This window comes from Arachis hypogaea, chromosome 13 (genome assembly GCF_003086295.3).
Source record: "Arachis hypogaea cultivar Tifrunner chromosome 13, arahy.Tifrunner.gnm2.J5K5, whole genome shotgun sequence".
NCBI classification, from domain to species: Eukaryota; Viridiplantae; Streptophyta; class Magnoliopsida; order Fabales; family Fabaceae; genus Arachis; species Arachis hypogaea.
Window position 1 is genome coordinate 103570952 of NC_092048.1, and position 25702 is coordinate 103596653.

The following is a 25702-nucleotide window of genomic DNA, read 5'->3' on the forward strand; positions in this document are numbered from 1 at the left end:
CAAAAGACATATGCACTGTTCAAGCATAAATTCAAAAAACAAGAAGCATTGTCACCACATCAATATAATTAAGCTAAGTTCAAGGATAAATTCGAAACTCATGTACTTCTTGTTCTTTTGAATTAAAACATTTTTCATTTAAGAGAGGTGATGGATTCATAGGACATTTATAACTTTAAGACAAAGTTACTAACTACTAATGATCATGTAATGAAGACACAAACATGGATAAGCACATATCATAGTAAACAAAAAATAGAAGAAATAAGAACAAGGAATGAATCCACCTTAGTGATGGTGGCGTTTCCTTCTTGAGGAACCAATGATGTCCTTGAGCTCTTCTATGTCTCTTCCTTGTCTTTGTTGCTCCTCCCTCATTGCTCTTTGATCTTCTCTTATTTTATGAAGGAATATGGAGTGCTCTTGATGTTCCACCCTTAGTTGTCCCATATTGGAACTCAATTCACCTAGGGAGGTGTTGATTTGCTCCCAATAGTTTTGTGGAGGAAAGTGCATTTGAGGCATCTCCGGGATCTCATGGTGATGAGCTTCATACGCCTCTTGAGCTCCATGAATGGGCTCTCTTGCTTGCTCCATCTTTTTCTTAGTGATGGGCTTGTCCTCTTTGATGAGGATATCTCCCTCTATGTCAATCCCAGCCGAGTTGCATAGGTGGCAGATGAGGTGAGGAAAGGCTAACCTTGCCATAGTGGAGGACTTGTCAGCCACCTTGTAGAGTTCTTGAGGTATAATCTCATGAACTTCCACCTCTTCTCCAATCATGATGCTATGGATCATGATGGCCCGGTCTATAGTAACTTCAGACCGGTTGCTAGTGGGAATGATTGAGCATTGAATGAACTCCAACCATCCTCTAGATACAGGCTTGAGGTCCAATCTTCTTAGTTGAACCGGCTTGCCTTTGGAGTCAATCTTCCATTGAGCTCCTTCTACACATATGTCCATAAGGACTTGGTCCAACCTTTGATCAAAGTTGACTCTCCTTGTGTAGGGGCATGCGTTCTCTTCCATGTTTGGCAAGTTGAACACCAACCTCACATTTTCCGGACTAAAATCTAAGTATTTCCCCCGAACCATTGTAACATAGTTCTTTGGATCCGGGTTCTTACTTTGATCATGGTTCTTGGTGATCCATGCATTAGCATAGAACTCTTGAACCATTAGGATGCCGACTTGTTGGATGGGATTTGTTAGAACTTCCCAACCTCTTCTTTGAATTTCATGTCGGATCTCCGGATACTCATTTCTTTTGAGTTTGAAGGGGACCTCAGGGATCACCTTCTTCTTGGCCACAACATCATAGAAGTGGTCTTGATGGGCTTTGGAGATGAACCTTTCCATCTCCCATGACTCGGATGTGGAAGCTTTTGTCTTCCCTTTCCCCTTTCTAGAGGATTCTCCGGTCTTAGGTGCCATCAATGGTAATGGAAAAACAAGCTTATGCTTTTACCACACCAAACTTAGAATTTTGCTCGCCCTCGAGCAATAAAAGAAAGAATAGATGAAGATGAAGAAGAATAAGAAATGGAGGAGAGGAAGAATGGGAAGTGTTTCGGCCAAGAAGGTGTAGAAGGGTGTGTTGTATGAATTTGATGAAGAATGGAGGGCTTTATATAGGGAAGGGAGGGGGGAAGGTTTCGGCCATATGGGAGGGTTTGGGTGGGAAATTGGTTTTGAATTTTGAAGGTAGGTGGGGTTTATGAGGTAGGTTTATGGGGAAGAGTGGATGGATGTGAATGGTGAAGAGGTGATGGGGAAGAGAGATTGAGGTGATTGGTGAAGGGATTTTTGGGGAAGAGTGTTTATGGGGTTGTGTGAAAGAGAGTGGTGAGAAGAAGTGAGTGGAGGTAGGTGGGGATCCTGTGGGGTCCATAGATCCTGAGTGGATCCTGTGGGGTCCACAGATCCTGAGGTGTTCAAGGATTTACATCCCTGCACCCATTAGGCATGTAAAAATGCCTTTGCACACAACTCTGGGCATTCAGCGTCAGGTTGGTGGCCATTTTGGGCGTTCAACGCCCATTTGTGTGCCATTTCTGGCGTTGAACGCCAGAACAATGCCTGTTCTGGCATTCAGCGCCCAGAAGCTGCCCATTTTGGGCGTTCAGCGCCAGAACCATGCTCTGTTCTGGCGCTGAACGCCAGACAGATGCTCCTCCAGGGTGTGATTTTTCTTCTGCTGTTTTTTATTCTGTTTTCAATTTTTCTATTTATTTTATGACTCCACATGATCATGAACCTATAAAGACATGAAAAACAATGAAAATAAAAATTAGATAAATAAACATTGGGTTGCCTCCCAACAAGCGCTTCTTTAATGTCAATAGCTTGACAGTGGGCTCTCATGGAGCCTCACAGATATGCAGAGCATTGTTGAAACTCTCCAACACCAAACTTAGAGTTTGGATATGGGAGTTCAACACCAAACTTAGAGTTTGGTTGTGGCCTCCCAACACCAAACTTAGAGTTTGACTGTGGGGGCTTGGGTTGACTCTGCTTTGAGAGAAGCTTTTCATGCTTCCTCTCCATGGTTGCAGAGGGAGATCCTTGAGTTTTAAACACAAGGGAGTCCTCATTCCATTGAAGGACTATTTCACCTCTGTCAACATCAATCACAGCTCTTGCTGTGGCCAGGAAAGGTCTTCCTAGGATGATGGATTCATCCTCTTCCTTTCCAGTATCCAGGACTATGAAATCAGCAGGGATGTAAAGGCCTTTAACCTTTACTAACAAGTCCTCTACTTGTCCATATGCCTGTTTTCTTGAATAGTCTGCCATTTCTAATGAGATTTTAGCAGCTTGCACCCCATAGATTCCCAGTTTCTCTATTACAGAGAGGGGCATGAGGTTTATTCCTGAACCAAGGTCACACAGAGCCTTAAAGATCATGGTGCCTATGGTATAAGGTATTATGAACTTCCCAGGATCCTGTCTCTTCTGAGGCAATGTCAGTTGATCCAGATCACTTAGTTCATTGATGAACAAGGGAGGTCCAACTTCCCAAGTATCAATGCCAAATAATTTGGCATTTAGCTTCATGATTGCACCAAGAAACTTGGCAGTTTGCTCTTCAGTAACATCCTCATTCTCTTCAGAAGAGGAATACTCATCAGAGCTCATGAAGGGCATAAGGAGGTTCAATGGAATCTCTATGGTCTCTAGATGAGTCTCAGATTCCTTTGGTTCCTCAGAGGGAAGCTCCTTATTGATCACTGGACATCCCAGGAGGTCTTCCTCCTTGGGATTTGCATCTTCCTCTCCCTCTTTGGGTTCGGCCATGGTGCTTATATCAATGGCCTTGCACTCTCCTTTTGGATTCTCTTCTGTATTGCTTGGGAGAGTACTTGGAGGGATTTCAGTGATCCTTTTACTCAGCTGGCCCACTTGTGCTTCCAAATTTCTAATGGAAGACCTGGTTTCATTCATGAAACTCACAGTGGCCTTAGATAGATCAGAGACTAGATTTGCTAAATTAGAAGCATTTTGTTCAGAGTTCTCTGTCTGTTGCTGAGTGGATGATGGAAAAGGTTTATTATTGTTAAACCTGTTTCTTCCACCATTATTAAAGCCTTGTTGAGACTTTTGATCCTTCCATGAGAAATTGGGGTGATTTCTCCATGATGAGTTATAGGTGTTTCCATAAGGTTCACCTAAGTAATTTACCTCTGCTATTGCAGGGTTCTCAGGATCATAAGCTTCTTCTGCATAAGAAGCCTCTTGAGTACTGTTGGATGCAGCTTGCATTCCATTCAGACTCTGAGAAATCATATTGACTTGCTGAGTCAATAATTTGTTCTGAGCCAATATGGCATTCAGAGTATCAACTTCAAGAACTCCCTTCTTCATAGGCGTCCCATTATTCACAGGATTCCTTTCAGAAGTGTACATGAACTGGTTATTAGCAACCATGTCAATGAGTTCTTGAGCTTCTGCATGCGTTTTCTTTAGGTGAATGGATCCACCTGCAGAGGTATCCAATGACATCTTTCATAGCTCAGACAGACCATCATAGAATATATCCAGGATGGTCCATTCTGAAAGCATGTCAGAAGGACACTTTTTGGTCAACTGTTTGTATCTTTCCCAAGCTTCATAGAGGGATTCACCTTCTTTCTGTCTGAAGGTCTGAACATCAGCTCTAAGCTTGCTCAGCTTTTGAGGAGGAAAGTACTTGGCTAAGAAAGCCGTGACCAGCTTATCCCAAGAGTTCAGGCTGTCTTTGGGTTGAGAATCCAACCATATTCTAGCTCTGTCTCTTACAGCAAATGGGAAAACCATGAGCCTGTAGACTTTAGGATCTACTCCATTAGTCTTAACAGTATCACATATCTGCAAGAATTCAGTTAAGAACTGAAAAGGATCTTCAGATGGAAGTCCATGAAACTTGCAGTTCTGCTGCATCAGAGAAACTAATTGAGGTTTTAGCTCAAAGTTGTTTGCTCCAATGGCAGGAATGGAGATGCTTCTTCCATGTAAATTGGAATTAGGTGCAGTAAAGTCACCAAGCATCTTCCTTGCATTATTATTATTTTCGGCTGCCATCTCCTCTTCCTGTTCGAAAATTTCTGAAAGGTTATCTCTGGATTGTTGTAATTTAGCTTCTCTTAATTTTCTCTTCAGAGTCCTTTCAGGTTCTGGGTTTGCTTCCACAAGAATGTTCTTATCCTTGCTCCTGCTCATATGACAAAGAAGAGGGCACAGAAAAATAATAATAATAATAGAGATCCTTTATACTACAGTATAGGGATCCCTGTGTGAGTAGAAGAAGAGGGGGAGACAAAGAATGTAATGTAATAGAAGAAACACAACTGTGAGGAGGGTTGAGATGTGAGATGAGATGTTAGTAAATGAATAAATAAATAGAATAAGATGGGAGAGGGAGAATTTTCAAAAAATATTTTTGAAAAAGAGTTAGTGATTTTCGAAAATGGTTTTTTGAAAAATGTTAGTATTTTTCGAAAATTTTTAAAATCAAAAATAAAAATAAGAATAATTAGTTAATTAAAAAGAAATTTTTGAAAAAGAGGGAAGATATTTTCGAAAATTAGAGAGAGAGAGTTAGTTAGGTAGTTTTGAAAAAGTTAAGAAACAAACAAAAAGTTAGTTAGTTAGTTGAAACAAATTTTGAAAAGATAAGAAGTTAGGAGGTTAGAAAAGATATTTTGAAACCAACTTTTTGAAAAAGGTAAGATAAGAAGATATTTTAGAAATTAGTTTTGAAAAAGATTTGATTTTTAAAATCTCAATTAATGACTTGATTCTCAAGAAATCATAAGATATGATTCTAGAACTTAAAGTTTGAAACTTTCTTAACAAGCAAGTAACAAACTTCAAATTTTTGAATCAAAACATTAATTGATTATGTTATTTTCGAAAATTTGATATAAAAATAAGAAAAAGATTTTTGAAAAATATTTTTGGAATTTTCGAAAATAACTAAGAATTTTGAAAAAGATTTGATTTTTGAAAAAGATAAGATTTTCAAATTGAAAATTTGATTTGACTCATAAGAAACAACTTGATTTTAAAAATTTTTGAAAAAGTCAACTCAAATTTTCGAATTTGATGAGAGACAAAGGGAAAGGTATTTTTTTGTTTTTTTTTTAAATTTTTATGATGAGAGAGAAAAACAACAAAAAGACTCAATGCATGAAAATTTTGAATCAAAACAATGAATGCATGCACGAATGATATGAATGTCAAGATGAACACCAAGAACACTTTGAATGTCAGGATGAACATCATAGACACAATTTTGAAAAATTTTTAATGCAAAGAAAACATGCAAGACACCAAACTTAGAATTCTTTAATGCTTACGCACTAAGAATTCAAGAATGCATATGAAAAACACCATACAACACAAAACAAAAAATCATCAAGATCAAACAAGAAGACTTACCAAGAACACTTGAAGATTATGAAGAACACTATGAATGCATGAAATTTTCGAAAAATGCAAGATGCACATGCAAATGACACCAAACTTATGACATGACTCATGACTCAAACAAGAAACACAAAAAATGTTTTTGATTTTTATGATTTTCTAATTTTTTTTTGGATTTTTTTCGAAAATTATATGAAAAAGAAAAAATAAGGATTCCAAAATTTTTAACATGAATTACAGGAATCTTGCATTCTTAGTCTAAAGCTTCAGTCCAGGAATTAGACATGGCTCACTAGCCAGCCAAGCTTTCAATGAAAGCTCGGGTCCAAAACACTAGACATGGCCAATGGCCAGCCAAGCTTCAGCAGGTGAATCAGGAATAGCAGCAGGTGGATTAGCAACAACTAGCTTGCTCTTGATAACGAATTGCTGCCTCAGTCCAAATAAATTTAGACATGGCTTTACAGCTAGCCAGGCTTCACATGCTTCATGAAACACTAGAATTCATTCTTAAAAATTTTGAATAAAATTTTTGAAAACATTTTTATATTATTTTTTTTTCGAAAACAAAGGAGAAAATTTTGAAATATTTTTGAAAAATTTTTTGAAAAGAAAACAAAAAGAAAATTACCTAATCTGAGCAACAAGATGAACCGTCAGTTGTCCAAACTCGAACAATCCCCGGCAACGGCGCCAAAAAATTGGTACGCGGAATTGTGATTACACTTTAATTATGTAAAGTTCATTGCTCTTTCTTTCCCTGGAAATGGCACCAAAAACATGATGCCAAAACCACGGTTCACAACTCTGTGTAACTGACCAACAAGTGCACTGGGTCGTCCAAGTAATACCTTACGTGAGTAAGGGTCGAATCCCACGGAGATTGTTGGTATGAAGCAAGCTATGGTCACCTTGCAAATCTCAGTTAGGCAGATATAAATTGATAATGGTGTTTTCGAATAATAATTAATAGAATAGGGATAGAAATACTTATGTAATTCATTGGTGAGAATTTCAGATAAGCGAATGGAAATGCTTTCGTTCCTCTGAACCTCTGCTTTCCTGCTATCTTCATCCAGTCAGTCTTACTCCTTTCCATGGCTGGCTTTATGTGATACATCACCATTGTCAATGGCTACTTTCGGTCTTCTCTCGGGAAAATGATCCAAATGCCCTGTCACGGCACGGCTAATCGTTTGGAGGCATCACCCTTGTCAATGGCTTCATCTTATCCTCTCAGTGAAAATGGTCAACGCACCCTGTCACGGCACGGCTATTCATCTGTCGGTTCTCGATCATGCTGGAATAGGATTTACTATCCTTTTGCGTCTGTCACTAACGCCCCGCAATCACGAGTTTGGAGCTCGTCACAGTCATTCATTCATTGAATCCTACTCGGAATACCACAGACGAGGTTTAGACCTTCCGGATTCTCTTGAATGCCGCCATCATTCTAGCTTACACCACGAAGATTCCGATTAAGAGATCTAAGAGATAATCATTCAGTCTAAGGTAGAACGGAAGTGGTTGTCAGGCACACGTTCATAGGGAATGATGATGATTGTCACGTTCATCACATTCAGATTGAAGTACGAATGAATATCTTAGAAGCGAAACAAGATGAATTGAATAGAAAACAGTAGTACTTTGCATTAATCTTTGAGGAACAGCAGAGCTCCACACCTTAATCTATGGAGTGTAGAAACTCTACCGTTTAAAATACATAAGTAAAAGTCCAGGCATGGCCGAGAGGCCAGCCCTCAAACGTGATCTAAGATAGCATACAACTGATCAAAGATGGTCAAAAAGACGTCTAATACAATAGTGAAAGGTCCTATTTATAATAAACTAGCTACTAGGGTTTACAGAAGTAAGTAATTGATGCATAAATCCACTTCCGGGGCCCACTTGGTGTGTGCTTGGGCTGAGCTTGAGTGTTGCACGTGTAGAGGTCCTTGTTGGAGTTGAACGCCAGCTTTTGTGCCAGTTTGGGCGTTCAACTCTGGTTTTGGCTCCTTTTCTGGCGCTGGACACCAGATTTGGGCAGAAATCTGGCGTTGAACGCCAGTTTATGTTGTTTATTCTTGGCCAAAGTATGGACTATTATATATTTCTGGAAAGCCCTGGATGTCTACTTTCCGATGCACTTGGAAGCGCGCCATTTCTAGTTCTGTAGCTCCAGAAAATCCACTTTGAGTGAAGGGAGGTCAGAATCCAACAACATCAGCAGTCCTTCTTCAACCTCTGAATCTGATTTTTGCTCAGGTCCCTCAATTTCAGCCAGAAAATACCTGAAATCACAGAAAAACACACAAACTCATAGTAAAGTCCAGAAATGTGAATTTAACAGAAAAACTAATGAAAACATCTCTAAAAGTAACTAGATCCTACTAAAAACATACTAAAAACAATGCCAAAAAGCGCATAAATTATCCGCTCATCAGCTTTCCACCAATATATAATAGTCCATACTTTGCCCGAGGTTTGATGGCCCAAACAGGCGTTCCAAGTCGGCTCAAGAATTCTGGCGTTTAACTCCAGAACTGGCACAAAAGCTGGAGTTAAACGCCCAAACTGGCATAAAAGCTGGCGTTTAACTCCAAGAAATGTCTCTACACATGAAAGCTTCAATGCTCAGCCCAAGCACACACCAAGTGGGGCCCGGAAGTGGAATTTTACAATAAACACCCTAGCTTACTCATTTTCTGTAACCCTAGGTTACTAGTTTACTATAAATACTACTCTCAGTGATTCATATTGTACCTCATGACATTCTACACGTTTCTTATTGTATTTTCTACGGCATGAGTCTCTAAACCCCATTGTTGGAGGTGAGGAGCTCTGCTGTTCTTCATGAATTAATGCAATTACTACTGTTTTCCATTCTATTACGCTTGCTTCCATTCTAAGATATTCATTCGCACTTCAACTCGATGAATGTGATGATCCATGACACTCATCATCATTCTCACCTATGAATGTGTGCCTGATAACCACCTCTGTTCTACATGTAATCAAGCTTGAATGTGTATCTCTTGGGTTTCTAATCTAAGATTGGAACCTTCGTGGTATATGCTAGAATTATTGGCAGCCATTCCTGAGATCCGGAATGTCTAAACCTTGTCTGTGGTATTCTGAGTAGGATCTAGGAAGGGATGGCTGTGATGAGCTTCAAACTCGCGATTGTTGGGCGTGTGACAGACGCAAAAGAATCAATGGATCCTATTCCAGCATATCGAGAACCGACAGATGATTAGCCGTGCGGTGACAGCGCATTTGGAACGTTTTCACTGAGAGGACGGGAAGTAGCCATTGACAACGGTGATGCCCAACATAAAGCTTGCCATGGAAGGAGCCTTGCGTGCATGAAGAAGAAGATAGTAGGAAAGCAGAGATTCAGAAGACAAAGCATCTCCAAAGCCTCAACCTGTTCTTCATTACTGCATAACAAGTATTTATTTCATTTTCTTTTACTTTGTACAATTAAATTTGAGAATTATTGATATCCTGACTAAGAGTTACAAGATAACCATAGCTTGCTTCAAGCCGACAATCTCCATGGGATCGACCCTTACTCACGTAAGGTATTACTTGGACGACCCAGTGCACTTGCTGGTTAGTTGTGCGGAGTTGCAAAAGTGTGATTGTAATTTCGTGCACCAGTGGCTTTCAACGCCAGCTTTCTTATCCATGTGGGGCGTTGAACGCCCCTCCTACCTCCCTGTCTGGTATTCAATGCCAGCAAGGCGTCTACTCCAAGGTGTTTTGTTTCCATCTCGGAATGTCTCTGTCTCTATTCTATGCACATGATCACAAATTTAAAGAAACAATTATGAGAATAAACCAATATTAGATAAATAAACTTAAAAAAACATAAATACTCTAGTTATGGTTGGGTTGCCTCCCACAAGCACTTCTTTAACATCACTAGCTTGACGGTTAGCCTCTTTACGGGGATGGATAGGGGATCAAAATTTTTCCCCTTACAGTTAACTTCTTCCCTGTGCTCTCATGGATGAGCTCCACGTGTTCTAGAGATAGGATCTTATTCACAGTATGCAGAATGATTGGGCTGTCTGTGAAGACAACTCTCATGCCAGGTGAGAGGCCTTCAGTGGGAATTTTCTTATCCCTCCAGCCCTTAGGTATCATTTTCTTGGTAACTTCATTTTCATTGCTTGATGATGGTTTTTCAACACCAAACTTAGATTTGGTGTTTGGGGGCTCTTTAAAGCTCCGCACACAGAGAGATGGTTGGAACACTAAGTGTTGCACAGTTGTCTCTCCTTTTGGGAGGGAGTTAGGTTTACGCATCTTGAACAAGATGTGGTCTTCCCATAACTACAAAACGAGCTCTCCCTTTGCCACATTAATTATGGCATTGGCAGTGGCTAGGAAAGGTTTTCCACAGATGAGGGATTTATCCTCGTCCTCTCTAGTATCTAAGGTTATAAAATCTGGAGGGATGTAATAGTTCTCAACCTTTACTAAGACATTCTCTACTAGACCATATGCCTTTTTTAGTGACTTGTCTCCCATATCTAAAGAGATCTTGGCAGCTTGCACCTTAAAAAGTCCTAGCCTTTCCATTACACAAAGAGACATGAGGTTTATTCTTGACCCTAGGTCACATAAAGCCTTCTCAAAGGTAATTGTCCCGATGGTGCAGGGAATTAGGAAGCGTCCGGGATCCGGCAGCTTTTGAGGTAGTTTCTTCTGAACCAAGGTATTGAGCTCCTTGGTGAGCACTGGAGGTTCTTCCTCCAATGTCTCTATGCCAAATAATTTGGCATTCAGCTTCATCAAAATTCCTAAGTACCGAGCAACTTGCTCTTCCCTAGTTTCCTCTTCCTCATCAAAGGCGGAATATTCTTCAGAGTCTATAATCTATAACCTAGTATTCAATGGAACCTATATGGTTTCCTCATGAGTTCTGGTTTCCTTTAATTCTTCCAAAAAGGGGTCCTTAGTGAGCGTTGAACACCCAGCTGCTCCCATTATGGCGTTCAACGCCAAAACTTGCTCCTCTTTGGGCGTTGAACGCCCAACCTCTACTCCCTGGCTGGTGTTTAACACCAGAACTTCCTCTTCAGATTCGGCCTCAGCTCCTATACTGAGGGCCTTGCACTCTTCTCTTGGGTTTACTTAAGTGTTACTTGGAAGAGTGTTAAAAGGGGTCTCAGGGATCCTTTTACTCAAATGACCAATCTGTACCTCCAGATTCCTAATAGAGGATCTTGTTTCAGTAATGAAATTGTGAGTGGTCTTAGAGAGATTTGAGACTATAGTAGCTAAGTTAGAGAGGCTCTGCTTAGACGTCTCCATCTGTTGCTGAGAAGGTGGGAATGGTCTGTTATTGAACCTATTCTGGTTCCTTCCACCTTGATTGTTGTTGAAGCCTTGTTGAGGCTTCTGTTGATCCCTCCATGAAAAGTTGGGATGATTCCTCCATGATGAGTTGTAGGTGTTTCCATAAGGCTCATTGTTGGGATGTCCTAAGGAATTTCCCAAATAGTTAACCTCATCCATCATGGGTTGATCTAGATCATAGGCGTCTCCTTCATAGGAGGCGTCCTGGGTGCTTCCAGATGCAGCTTGCATTCCAGTCAAATGCTGAGAGATCATGTTGACATGTTGGGTCAGGATCCTGTTCTGAACCAATATGGCATTCTGATTGTCAACCTCCAAGATCCTCTCTTCTGAGCTACTCCATTGTTCACAGGGTTCCTCTCAGAAGTGTACATGAATTGGTTGTTTGCAACCATGTCAATGAGTTCCTGTGCCTCTTCAGGCATTTTCTTCAAGTGGAGTGAACCACGAGCAGAGTGGTCCAATGCCATCTTGGACATCTGATGAGCGGATAATTTATACGCTTTTTGGCATTGTTTTTAGTATGTTTTTAGTAGAATCTAGTTACTTTTAGGGATGTTTTTATTAGTTTTTATGTTAAATTTATATTTCTGGACTTTACTATGAGTTTGTGTGTTTTTCTGTGATTTCAGGTATTTTCTGGCTGAAATTGAGGGACTTGAGCAAAAATCAGATTCAGAGGTTGAAGAAGGACTGCTGATGCTGTTGGATTCTAACATCTAGGGCTTTCCAGCAATATATAATAGTCTATACTTTGCCCAATTTTAGACGACGAAAACTGGCGTTCAACGCCAGCTCTCTGCCCAATTCTGGCGTCCAGCGCCAGAAACAAGTTGCAAAGTGGAGTTCAACGCCCAAACTGGCACAAAAGCTGGCGTTCAACTCCAAGAATGACCTCTCCACGTGTAGACTTCAAGCTCAGCCCAAGCACACACCAAGTGGGCCCCGGAAGTGGATTTATGCATCAATTACTTACTTCTGTAAACCCTAGTAGCTAGTTTATTATAAATAGGACTTTTTACTATTGTATTAGACATCTTTTGATCATTTTTGGATTATATTTTGATCTATTGGTCACGTTTGGGGGCTGGCCTCTCGGCCATGCCTGGACCTTTCACTTATGTATTTTCAACAGTAGAGTTTCTACACTCCATAGATTAAGGTGTGGAGCTCTCATGTTCCTCAAAGATTAATGCAAAGTACTACTATTTTTCTATTCAACTCAACTTATTCCGCTTCTAAGATATTCATTCGCACTTCAACCTGAATGTGATGAACGTGACAATCATCATCATTCCCTTTGAACGCGTGCCTGACAACCACTTCCGTTCTACCTTAGATTGAATGAGTATCTCTTGGATCTCTTAATCAGAATCTTCGTGGTGTAAGCTAGATTGATGGCGGCATTCATGAGAATCCGGAAAGTCTAAACCTTGTCTGTGGTATTCCGAGTAGGATTCAGGGATTGAATGATTGTGACGAGCTTCAAACTCGCGATTGCTGGGCGTAGTGACAAACGCAAAAGGAGGGTGAATCCTATTCCAGCATGATCGGGAACCTCAGATGATTAGCCGTGCTGTGACAGAGCATTTGGACCATTTTCACAAGAGGAGGGGATGTAACCATTAACAACGGTGATGCCCTTGCATAAAGCCAGCCATGGAAAGGAGTAAGACTGATTGGATGAAGACAGCAGGAAAGCAGAGGTTCAGAGGAACGAAAGCATCTCTGTGCGTTTATCTGAAATTCTCACCAATGAATTACATAAGTATTCCTATCCTTCTTTTATTAATTATTTTTGAAAACCCTATAACTGTTTTATATCCGCCTGACTGAGATTTACAAGGTGACCATAGCTTGCTTCAAGCCGACAATCTCCGTGGGATCGACCCTTACTCACGTCAGGTTTATTACTTGGACGACCCAGTGCACTTGCTGGTTAGTTGTATCGAAGTTGTGACAAATTATGAATTGAGATTAGAGCACCAAGTTTTTGGAGCCATTACCAGAGATCACAATTTCGTGCACCAAGTTTTTGGCGCCGTTGCCGGGGATTGTTCGAGTTTGGACAACTGACGGTTCATCTTGTTGCTCAGATTGGGTAACTTTCTTTTCGTTTTCTTTTCAAAAAGTTTTCAAAAATTTTTCAAAAAAAAAAATCTTTCAAAAATTTCTCCTTTGTTTTCGAAAAAAAATTTTAAAATAAAAATGTTTTCAAAAATATATTTTTCTTCAAAATTTTTAAGAATGAATTCTATTGTTTCATGAAGCATGTTGAAGCCTGGCTGGCTGTAAAGCCATGTCTAATTCCTCTGTAGGGCATGTTAGGCTTGTCATGTCTGAGTTACATACTAAAGCTTGGCTGGCTATTAAGCCATGCCTGACCCTTTGATTGGAGCTTTAGACTAAAGAGCATAAGATTCCTGGAATTCATATTAAAAATTTTGGAATCCTTATTTTTCTTTTTTTCAAAATGATTTTTGAAAAAATTAAAAGAAAATACAAAAAAATCATAAAATCACAAAAATCAAAAATATTTCATGTTTCTTGTTTGAGTCTTGAGTCAAGTTGAAAGTTTGGTGTCAATTGCATATTCATCTTGCATTTTTCGAAAATTCATGCATTCATAGTGTTCTTCATGATCTTCAAGTTGTTCTTGGTATGTCTTCTTGTTTGATCTTGATATTTTCTTGTTTTGCATCTTTTCTTGTTTTACATGTGCATTCTTGCATCCATAGAGTCTAAACATGAAAGATTTCTAAGTTTGGTATCTTGCATGTTTTCTTTGCATATAAAAATTTTCAAAAATAAGTCTTGATGTTCATCGTAACATTCTAAGTGTTCTTGGTGTTCATCTTGACATTCATAGCATTCTTGCATGCATTCATTGTTTTGATCTAAAATTTCCATGCATTGAGCATTTTTAGTGTTTTTCTCTCTCATCATAAAAATTCAAAAAAAATCAAAAAAATATCTTTCCCTTTTTCACTCATAAATTTCGAAAATTTGAGTTGACTTTTTCAAAACTTTTTAAAATCTAGTTGTTTTTATGAGTTAAATCAAATTTTCAATTTAAAAATCTTATCTTTTTCAAAATCTTTTTCAAAAATCAAATCTTTTTCAATTTTCTTAGTTATTTTCAGAAATTTTAAAAATATTTTTTAAAAATCTTTTTCTTATCTTTATCTCCTAATTTTCGAAAATAACATCATCAATTAATGTTTTGATTCAAAAATTTCAAGTTTGTTACTTGCTTGTTAAGAAAGATTCAAACTTTGAGTTCTAGAATCATATCTTGTGATTTCTTGTGAATCAAGTCATTAATTGTGATTTTAAAAAAAAATCAAATCTTTTCCAAAAACTAATCTCAATCATATATTTTTAAAAATATCTTATCTTATCTTTTTCAAAAATTTGATTTCAAAATATCTTTTCTAACTTCCTAACCTCTTATCTTTTCAAAATTTGTTTCAACTACCTAACTAACTCTCTCTCTAATTTTCGAAAATATCTCTCCTCTTTTTCAAAAATTCTTTTTAATTAACTAATTATTTTAATTTTTGATTTTAATTTTCGAAAATTACTAACCTTTTTCAAAAACTATTTTCGAAAATCACTAACCCTTTTTCAAAAAAAAAATTATTTTCGAAATTTTCCCTCTCTCATCTTATTCTATTTATTTATTCATGCACTAACATCTCCTCCTCACATCACTCACCAAAAATCCGAACTCCCTCTCTCTTTCTGAGTTCAAATTTTCTTCTTCTTTTCTTCTACTCACACAGGGACCTCTATACTGTGGTATAAAGGATCCCTATTATTATTATTATTATTTTTTCTGTGCCCTCTTCTTTGTCATATGAGCAGGAGCAAGGACAAGAATATTCTTGTTGAAGCAGATCCAGAACCTGAAAGGACTCTGAAGAGGAAACTAAGAGAAGCTAAATTACAACAATCCAGAGAGAACCTTTCAGAAATTTTTGAACAGGAAGAGGAGATGGCAGCCGAAAATAATAATAATGCAAGGAGGATGCTTGGTGACTTTACTGCACCAAATTCCAATTTACATGGAAGAAGCATCTCCATTCTTGCCATTGGAGCAAACAACTTTGAGCTGAAACCTCAGCTAGTTTCTCTGATGCAACAGAATTGTAAGTTTCATGGACTTCCATCTGAAGATCCTTTTCAGTTCTTAACTGAATTTTTGCAGATCTGTGATACTGTTAAGACTAATGGAGTAGATCTTGAAGTCTACAAGTTCTTTCCTCCTCAAAAGCTGAGCAAGCTTAGAGTGGATGTTCAAACCTTCAAACAAAAAGATGGTGAATCCCTCTATGAAGCTTGGGAAAGATACAAGCAGCTGACCAAAAAGTGTCCTTCTGACATGCTTTCAGAATGGACCATCCTGGATATATTCTATGATGGTTTATCTGAGCTATCAAAGATGTCATTGGATACTTCTTCAGGTGGATCCATTCACCTAAAGAAAACGCCTGCAGAAGCTCAAGAACTCATTGACATGGTTGCTAATAACCAGTTCATGTACACTTCTGAAAGGAATCCTGTGAATAATGGGACGCCTATGAAGAAGGGAGTTCTTGAAATTGATACTCTGAATGCCATATTGGCTCAGAACAAAATATTGACTCAGCAAGTCAATATGATTTCTCAGAGTCTGAATGGAATGCAAGCTGCATCCAACAGTACTCAAGAGGCATCTTCTGAAGAAGAAGCTTATGATCCTGAAAACCCTACAATAGCAGAGGTAAATTATATGGGTGAACCTTCTGGAAACACCTATAACCCATCATGGAGAAATCATCCAAATTTCTCATGGAAGGATCAAAAGCCTCAACAAGGCTTTAATAATGGTGGAAGAAACAGGTTTAACAATAATAAACCTTTCCCATCATCCACTCAGCAACAGACAGAGAATTCTAAACAAAATACCTCTAATTTAGCAAACTTAGTCTCTGATCTGTCCAAGGCCACTGTAAGTTTCATGAATGAAACAAGGTCTTCCATTAGAAATTTGGAAGCACAAGTGGGCCAGCTGAGTAAAAGGGTTACTAAAATTCCTCCTAGTTGATAAACGAAATTTATCATGCCGATATAGAATTCAATAATGGATATAATCGTGAGTATAGTCTAATCGACATTCAAACTTCGCATCAAACAATCCTACAATCTATAACCGAGAGTACTAGTCCCCCGAGTCGTCCTCCCTTGGAATTGCTAGAGCATGCATCTTATCGATTAGGAAGCCTTGTTGTGGTTCTTTTGAAGGTTTAGCAAAATAAATGGCAAACAAGCAATCAATTTTTAGAAGACTCGGCCTAGGGTTGGCATTAGAAATTCTATCCTTATAGTCCCGTCAATGATGACAACAATTAGGCCTTGCTTCATTTAGTTAACCCCTAGGTATAGAGGAAAGTCAAATGAGAGTAACTAACTTGAGTCACAAGTCCTAGTTTTCACCTTAGGGAAATCTAGCTTTAGTGCACTCCAAGTCAATTAGCAATTTCTAATTCCAAATCAACAATTGACATAAACTATTCAACTATTTCTAATGACTCAAACCCTATGCCAAGTAAGAAACTTTTACTCCATAACTAATGTTGGAATTTTATCAAACAATTGATGAGCAAGGGAAAAAGGCATAGTAAAAAAAATGAGAAGGAAGTAGAATTGAAAGTGCTTCAACACAAGGAACTAATAACAATTAACAAAGAACAACAATGGAAATGAACTTCTCAAGAAATTGAAAAAAATCCAAAACTACAAAGTTGAATCTAGGATCTATGAAGATTGAGTAATTACAAGCACTAATTGAGATTGGAGAAGAAGATCTATAACATGAATAAGTGAATTGAGAATTGCAATGGATCTCACCAAAGTGTGATTGGAAATTCAGAAAATGGATGAAGATGAACCCTAATGAGAGCTTGGAATCTCCCTCTCTTTCTCTACCCAAGAATGTAACTAACAATAGCCAAAAAATCTAGAACCATCTAAAAATGAGCCAAAAGTCCTTAACCCTTCAACCCTTGGTCTTCTTAAGCTTTTCCCGCCAAGGCACTTCCCCCAAGATGAGATCTCCAACTGTCTCCACGCCCAGGTCACGTGACTTCTAAAAAAATCATGTTCGAGCATCGGCGCGTACGCGCAAAGCACGCGTGCGCGCCACTGGGGCATCTTGCAATGTGAGCGGAGGCGCAGCATACGCGTGCGCGCCCATGGGGGTTATGGCGTAGCCACTACACAAGCCGGCTCGTGGCTTGGCTTCTGGCTTTGACTTCTAGCTGCGTAATCCACGCGGGCGCGCCAAGTACGCGCACGCGCCCTTGCTGAAGTTTCCAAAGCTCAATTTCTCATGCACCTTTCCTTTGCGCCCATTCTCCTTCTCTCTTCCGGTTCATCCCTGCCCTATATTCTGAAACCACTTAACACACAGGTCACGGCATCGAACGGCATCAAGAGAAGATTAGAAATGCATATAATTTAGTGCAAAATAAGCACGTTTTCATCCATGAGGCAAAAGTTAGGAAAGGAACACAAAGTCTTGTATTTTCATATGAAAAGCGTGTGGAATCATTGATAAAACCCCTGAAATCGATACAAGATAAACCCTCAAAATGGGGTTTATCACTAGTACTCTCCCAAGCAATACAGAAGAAAATCCAAAAGGAGAGTGCAAGGCCATTGAATTAATCACCATGGCCGAACCTGTGAAGGAAGGAGAGGACGTGAATCCCAAGGAGGAAGACCTCCTAGGACGTCCAGTGATCAATAAGGAGCTTCCCTTTTAGGAACCAAAGGAATCTGAGACTCATCTAGAGACCATAGAGATTCCATTGAATCTCCTTATGCCATTCATGAGCTCTGATGAGTATTCCTCTTCTGAAGAGAATGAGGATGTTACTGAAGAGCAAGCTGCCAAGTTTCTTGGTGCAATCATGAAGCTGAATGCCAAATTATTTGGCATTGAAACTTGGGAAGATGAACCTCCCTTGTTCACCAATTAACTAGGTGATCTGGATCAACTGACATTGCCTCAGAAGAAACAGGATCCTGGAAAGTTCTTAATACCTTGTACCATAGGCACCATGATCTTTAAGGCTCTGTGTGACCTTGGTTCAGGAATAAACCTCATGCCGCTCTCTGTAATAGAGAAACTGGGAATCTTTGGGGTGCAAGCCACTAAAATCTCATTAGAAATGTCAGACAGTTCAAGAAAACAGGCTTATGAACAAGTAGAGGACGTGTTAGTAAAGGTTGAAGGCCTTTACATCCCTGCTGATTTCATAGTCCTAGATACTGGGAAGGATGAGGATGAATTCATCATCCTTGGAAGACCCTTCCTAGCCACAGCAAGAGCTGTGATTGATGTTGACAGAGGTGAATTAGGCCTTCAATCGAATGGGGACTCCCTTGTGTTTACAACTCAAGGTTATCCTTCTGTAAACATGGAGAGGAAGCATAAAAAGCTTCTCTCAAAACAGAGTCAACCAGAGCCCCCACAGTCAAACTCTAAGTTTGGTGTTGGGAGGCCACAACCAAATTTTAAGTTTGGTGTTGAACTCCCATATCCAAACTCTAAGTTTAGTGTTGGGGAGTCTCAACAATGCTCTGAACATCTGTGAGGCTCCATGAGAGCCTACTGTCAAGCTATTGACATTAAAGAAGCGCTTGTTGGGAGGCAACCCAATTTTTATTTATCTAATTTTATTTTTATTGTTCTTTCATGTTTTATTAGGTTCATGATCATGTGGAGTCACAAAATAAATATAAAAATTTAAAACGGAATCAAAAACAGCAGAAGAAAAATCACACCCTGGAGGAAGACCTTACTGGCGTTTAAACGCCAGTAAGAAGCATGTTTTGGGCGTTCAACGCCAGAACAGAGCATGGTTCTGGCGCTGAACGCCAGAAATGCACCCTGGAGAAGAGCTGGCGCTGAACGCCCAGAACAAGCATGGTTCTGGCGTTCAACGCCAGAAATGGGCAACAAATGGGCGTTCAACGCCTAGAACAAGCACCAATCTGGCGCTGAACGCCCAGAGTTGTGTGCAAGGGCATTTTGCATGCCTAACTTGGTGCAAGGTTGTAAATCCTTGAACACCTCAGGATCTGTGGACCCCACAGGATCCCCACCTACCTCCACTTACTTCTTCTCACCCTTCTTTCACCTCAATCTCTCTTCCCCATCACCTCTTCACCCGCACATCCATCCACTCTTCCCCATAAACCTACCTCATAAACTCCACCTACCTTCAAAATTAAAAATCAATTTTCCACCCAAACCCACCCTAATTGGCCAAACTTACCCCCCTTCCCTTCCCTATATATAACCCTCCATTCTTCCTCATTTTCACACAACACAACCCTCTTTTCTCTTCTTGGCCGAAACACACCTCCCCCCTCCTCTCCATATTTTCTTCTTCTTCTTCATCTATTCTTTCTTCTCCTACTCGAGGGCGAGCGAAATTCTAAGTTTCGTGTGGTAAAAGCATAAGCTTTTTGTTTTTCCATTACCATTGATGGCATCCAAGACCAGAGAATCCTCTAGAAAAGGAAAAGGGAAGACAAAAGCTTCCACCTCCGAGTCATGGGAGATGGAAAGGTTCATCTCCAAAGCTCATCAAGACTACTTCTATGATGTTGTGGCCAAGAAGAAGGTGATCCCCGAGGTCCCTTTCAAACTCAAGAGAAATGAGTATCCGGAGATCCGACAAGAAATCCAAAGAAGAGGTTGGGAAGTCCTAACAAACCCCATCCAACAAGTCGGCATCCTAATGGTTCAAGAGTTCTATGCCAATGCATGGATCATTAGGAACCATGATCAAAGTAAGAACCCGAATCCAAAGAATTATGTTACAATGGTTCGGGGGAAATACTTAGATTTTAGTCCGGAGAATGTGAGGTTGGCGTTTAACTTGCCTATGATGCAAGGAGATGAGCGCCCCTACACTAGAAGGGTCAACTTTAATCAAAGATTGGACCAAGTCCTCATGGACATATGTGTGACAGGAGCCCAATGGAAGATTGACTCCAAAGGCAAGCCGGTTCAATTAAGAAGACTGGACCTCAAGCCTGTAGCTAGAGGATGGTTGGAGTTCATCCAACGCTCCATCATCCCCACTAGCAACCGATCTGAAGTTACTGTGGATCGGGCCATCATGATCCAAAGCATCATGATTGGAGAGGAAGTAGAAGTTCATGAAGTCATCTCCCTTGAACTCTACAAAATAGCCGAAAAACCCTCCCCTGGGGCAAGGCTAGCTTTTCCTCATCTTATTTGCCATCTATGTTACTCAGCTGGAGCTTTCATAGAAGGAGAGATTTACATTGAGGAAGAGAAGCCCATCACTAAGAAAAGGATGGAGCAAGCAAGAGAGCCCATTCATGGAGCTCAAGAGGCGCAGGAAGCTCATCACCATGAGATCCCGGAGATGCCTCAAATGCATTTTCCTCCACAAAACTATTGGGAGCAAATCAACACCTCCCTAGGAGAATTAAGTTCCAACATGGGACAACTAAGGGTGGAACATCAAAAGCACTCCATCATCCTTCATGAAATAAGATAAGATCGAAAAGCAATGAGGGAGGAGCAACAAAGACAAGGAAGAGACATAGAAGAGCTCAAGGACATCATTGGTTCCTCAAGAAGAAAACACCACCATCACTAAGGTGGACTCATTCCTTGTTCTTACTTTCTCTGTTTTTCGTTTTCTATGTTAAGTGCTTATCTATGTTTGTGTCTTCATTACATGATCATTAGTATTTAGTAACTTTGTCTTAAAGTTATGAATGTCCTATGAATCAATCACCTCTCTTAAATGAAAAATGTTTTAATTCAAAAAGAACAAGAAGTACATGAGTTTCGAATTTATCCTTGAACTTAGTTTAATTATATTGATGTGGTGACAATACTTCTTGTTTTCTGAATGAATGCTTGAACAGTGCATATGTCTTTTGAAGTTGTTGTTTAAGAATGTTAAATATGTTGGCTCTTGAAAGAATGATGACAAGGAGACATGTTATTTGAGAATCTGAAAAATCATAAAAATGATTCTTGAAGCAAGAAAAAGCAGCAAAGAACAATGCTTGCAGAAAAAAAAATAGGCGAAAAAAAATAGAAAGAAAAAGAAAAAGCAAGCAGAAAAAGCCAAAAGCTCTTAAAACCAAGAGGAAAAAGCAAAAAGCCAATAACCCTTAAAACCAAAAGGCAAGGGTAAATAAAAAGGATCCCAAGGCTTTGAGCATCAGTGGATAGGAGGGCCTAAAGGAATAAAATCCTGGCCTAAGCGGCTAAACCAAGCTGTCCCTAACCATGTGCTTGTGGCGTGAAGGTATCAAGTGAAAACTTGAGACTGAGCGGTTAAAGTCAAGGTCCAAAGCAAAAAAAGAGTGTGCTTAAGAACCTTGGACACCTCTAATTGGGGACTTTAGCAAAGCTGAGTCACAATCTAAAAAGGTTCACCCAGTTATGTGTCTGTGGCATTTATGTATCTGGTGGTAATACTGGAAAACAAAGTGCTTAGGGCCACGGCCAAGACTCATAAAATAGCTATGTTCAAGAATCATCATACTGAACTAGGAGAATCAATAACACTATCTGAACTCTGAGTTCCTATAGATGCCAATCATTCTGAACTTCAATGGATAAAGTGAGATGCCAAAACTATTCAAGAGGCAAAAAGCTACAAGTCCCGCTCATCTGATTGAAGCTATGTTTCATTGATAGTTTGGAATTTATAGTATATTCTCTTCTTTTTATCCTATTTGATTTTCAGTTGCTTGGGGACAAGCAACAATTTAAGTTTGGTGTTGTGATGAGCGGATAATTTATACGCTTTTTGGCATTGTTTTTAGTATGTTTTTAGTAGAATCTAGTTACTTTTAGGGATATTTTTATTAGTTTTTATGTTAAATTCACATTTCTGGACTTTACTATGAGTTTGTGTGTTTTTCTGTGATTTCAGGTATTTTCTAGCTAAAATTGAGGGACTTGAGCAAAAATCAGATTCAGAGGTTGAAGAAGGACTGCTGATGCTATTGGATTCTGACCTCCCTGCACTCAAAGTGGATTTTCTGGAGCTACAGAACTCAAAATGGTAGAGTTTCTACACTCCATAGATTAAGGTGTGGAGCTCTGCTGTTCCTCAAAGATTAATGCAAAGTACTACTATTTTTCTATTCAACTCAACTTATTCCGCTTCTAAGATATTCATTCGCACTTCAACCTGAATATGATGAACGTGACAATCATCATCTTTCCCTATGAACGCGTGCCTGACAACCACTTTCGTTCTACCTTAGATTGAATGAGTATCTCTTGGATCTCTTAATCAGAATCTTCGTGGTGTAAGCTAGATTGATGGCGGCATTCATGAGAATCCGGAAAGTCTAAACCTTGTCTGTGGTATTCCGAGTAGGCTTCAGGGATTGAATGACTATGACGAGCTTCAAACTCGCGATTGCTGGGCGTAGTGACAGACTCAAAAGGAGGGTGAATCCTATTCCAGCATGATCGGGAACCTCAGATGATTAGCCGTGCTGTGACAGAGCATTTGGACCATTTTCACAAGAGGAGGGGATGTAACCATTGACAATGGTGATGCCCTTGCATAAAGCCAGCCATGGAAAGGAGTAAGACTGATTGGATAAAGACAGCAGGAAAGCAGAGGTTCAGAGGAACGAAAGCATCTCTATGCGTTTATCTGAAATTCTCACCAATGAATTACATAAGTATTCCTATCCTTCTTTTATTAATTATTTTCGAAAACCCTATAACTGTTTTATATCTTCCTGACTGAGATTTACAAGGTGACCATAGCTTGCTTCAAGCCGACAATCTCCGTGGGATCGACCCTTACTCCCGTAAGGTTTATTACTTGGACGACCTAGTGCACTTGCTGGTTAGTTGTATCGAAGTTGTGACAAATTATGAATTGAGATTAGAGCACCAAGTTTTTGGAGCCATTACCAGAGATCACAATTTCGTGCACCAACATCTCAGAAAGGCCATCATAGAAGATATCTAGCATGGTCCAGTCTAAAATCATGTTAGGAGGGCACTTTTTGATCAGTTGCTTGTACCTCTCCCAGGCTTCATAAAGGAATTCACCATCTTTCTGTCTGAAGGTTTGAACTTCTACCCTAAGCTTGCTCAGCTTCTGAGTTGGAAAGAACTTAGTCAAAATGCATTGACCACCTTTTCCTAAGAGTTTAGGCTTTCCTTTGGCTGAGAATCCAGCAATAACCTAGCTCTGTCCCTTACAGCAAAAGGGAAAAGCATAAGCTTCTAAATCTCTGGATCCACTCCGTTAGTCTTGACAGTATCACAGATCTGCAAGAAATCAGAGATGAATCTGTTGGGATCTTCCTGTGGAAGTCCATGAAACTGGCAATTTTGTTGAACTAAAGTGACTAGTTGAGGCTTCAGCTCAAAGTTATTTGCACCAGTGGCAGGTATAGAGATGCTTCCTCCATAAAAGTCAGAAGTGGGTGTAGTAAAGTCACCTAGGACCTTCCTTGTGTCTCCTCTATCATTGGGATTGGCTGCCAAGTCTGTATTCTCAGCTTCTTATTCGAAAAGCTCTATATGGTTTCCTCTGGAGTGTTGTTCTCTAGCTTTTTGTAGCCGTCTCCTTAGAGTCCTCTCAGGTTCAGGATCAGGATCAAAGAGAGGTTCTTTATCCTTTTTCCTACTCATAAACAAAAAGAAAGAATGCAAGAAGAGGAGAAGAGAGGATTCTCTATGTCAGAGTATAGAGATCCTTTTGTTAGAGAGAGATAGGTCAAGAAGAAAAGAAAAGAAGATGTCCTTTAATAAGGATAGTTTTTGAAAATTAATAGAGAGAGAAGAATAGATATTTTCGAAAATAGAGAGAGGAAGAGAGATGAAATTTTCGAAATAGAAGAGAGAGAAAGTAGTTTGGAGGTTTTCAAAAAGAAGAAATAGAAAGGAAGATAAAAGATAAAACAAGTAACTAACCAACCAACAAGAATTAAAAATAAAAGATTTGATTTTGAAATTAAATTTTAAAAAGAAAGTAGAGAATTGAAAATTAAAAGTTTTAAATTTAAAAAGAAGATAAGATAAGTAAGTTTTAAAATTTAAAAGGAAAGATAAGATAAAGATTTGAAAAAGGTCAAGAAAGATAAGATTTGAAATCAGAATTTTGAAAAAGATTTTATTTTGAAATTTGAAAATTGAATTTTAAATTTTGAAACTGAATTTTAAAATTTGAATTTAAAATAAGATAAGATAGGATTTTTGAAATTTAAAGAAAGATAAAAAAGGTAAGATAAAGATTTGAAAAAGATTTGAAAAGTTAAGATTTAAAATTTAAAATTTAAACTTTACTAACAAGAAACACCAAACTTAAAATTTTTAAATCAAGATAAGAAAAGATAGTAAAGATTTCAAAAATTTGAATAAAGATAAAAGAGATAATTTTTTATTTTTTGAATTATTAAGGAAAAAGAAAAACAACTAAAAACACCAAACTTAAAAATTTAAGATCAAATGATACTAATTTTTCAAAAATTAAAAGAAAAACAACTAAAAGACACCAAACTTAAAATTGTTAAAATCAAACAAGAAAAATTAGCAAGAAAAATTCAAATATCAAGATCAATACTTAAGAACAATTTCGAAAATTTAAAGAAAAAGATAAAATCAGACAGGACACCAAACTTAAAAACTGACACAAAACTCAAACAAAAGATAAAGATTACTAAAGAAAAGAGAGGGTTTTCAAAAATTTTTGAAAAAGAAAACAAAAGACACAATTAAAAGAGTAACTAAACTGTAAAGAATACCTAATCTAAGCAATAAGATAGTCTAGTAGTTTGTCAATCTTGAAGAATCCCTAGGAACGACGCTAAAAACTTGGTGCGTGAAATTGAACTCCGCACAACTGAACCGGCAAGTGCACCGGGTCGTCCAAGTAATACCTCAGGTGAATAAGGGTCGAATCCCACGGAGATTGCTGGATTGAGCAAGCAATGGCTATCTTGTAAATTTTAGTTAGGCGATTAGAAAAGATGGTTGTTTGTTTGAAAGCATAAACAAAATAGTAAAGAACGAAATACCATATTGATGTGAAAACAGTGATATAGATTCAGTTAAGCCTTTGGAGATGCGTATTCTTTCCGGATTAACTTTTCTTACTGTCTACTTTAATAACGAATGATTCATTCAATGGCAGCCAAAATTGACTAACTCATGTAGCATCCTCATCAAGTTAGCCTCTTCTAAACCATAGCAGTCCACCATATCTGAGCAACTCATGTAGCATCCTCATTAAGTTAACTCATGGCTTCCCGCTATAGTTGAAGGCAAAGACCTAAGCAATCCACTCCCCTTCACGATCCTACTCAAAATGCCATAGACAAGATCGGATCTTCCGAA

The 25702-nt window shown here is 38.8% G+C and overlaps 3 non-coding genes across 3 annotated transcripts; 2 read left to right on the forward strand and 1 right to left on the reverse strand.

Moving 5' to 3' along the window:
* The first annotated feature begins 4059 nt into the window (after window positions 1-4059).
* On the forward strand, window positions 4060-4167 carry LOC112738990 (small nucleolar RNA R71). The gene has a single exon (XR_003169934.1). It is a non-coding gene; the product is annotated as a small nucleolar RNA R71 (small nucleolar RNA).
* Window positions 4168-15562: 11395 nt separating this feature from the next.
* Window positions 15563-15670, reverse strand: LOC112738939 (small nucleolar RNA R71). The gene has a single exon (XR_003169886.1). It is a non-coding gene; the product is annotated as a small nucleolar RNA R71 (small nucleolar RNA).
* Window positions 15671-23341: 7671 nt separating this feature from the next.
* LOC112739544 (small nucleolar RNA R71) lies at window positions 23342-23450 on the forward strand. Its single transcript, XR_003170477.1, has one exon. It is a non-coding gene; the product is annotated as a small nucleolar RNA R71 (small nucleolar RNA).
* Window positions 23451-25702: the final 2252 nt, after the last annotated feature.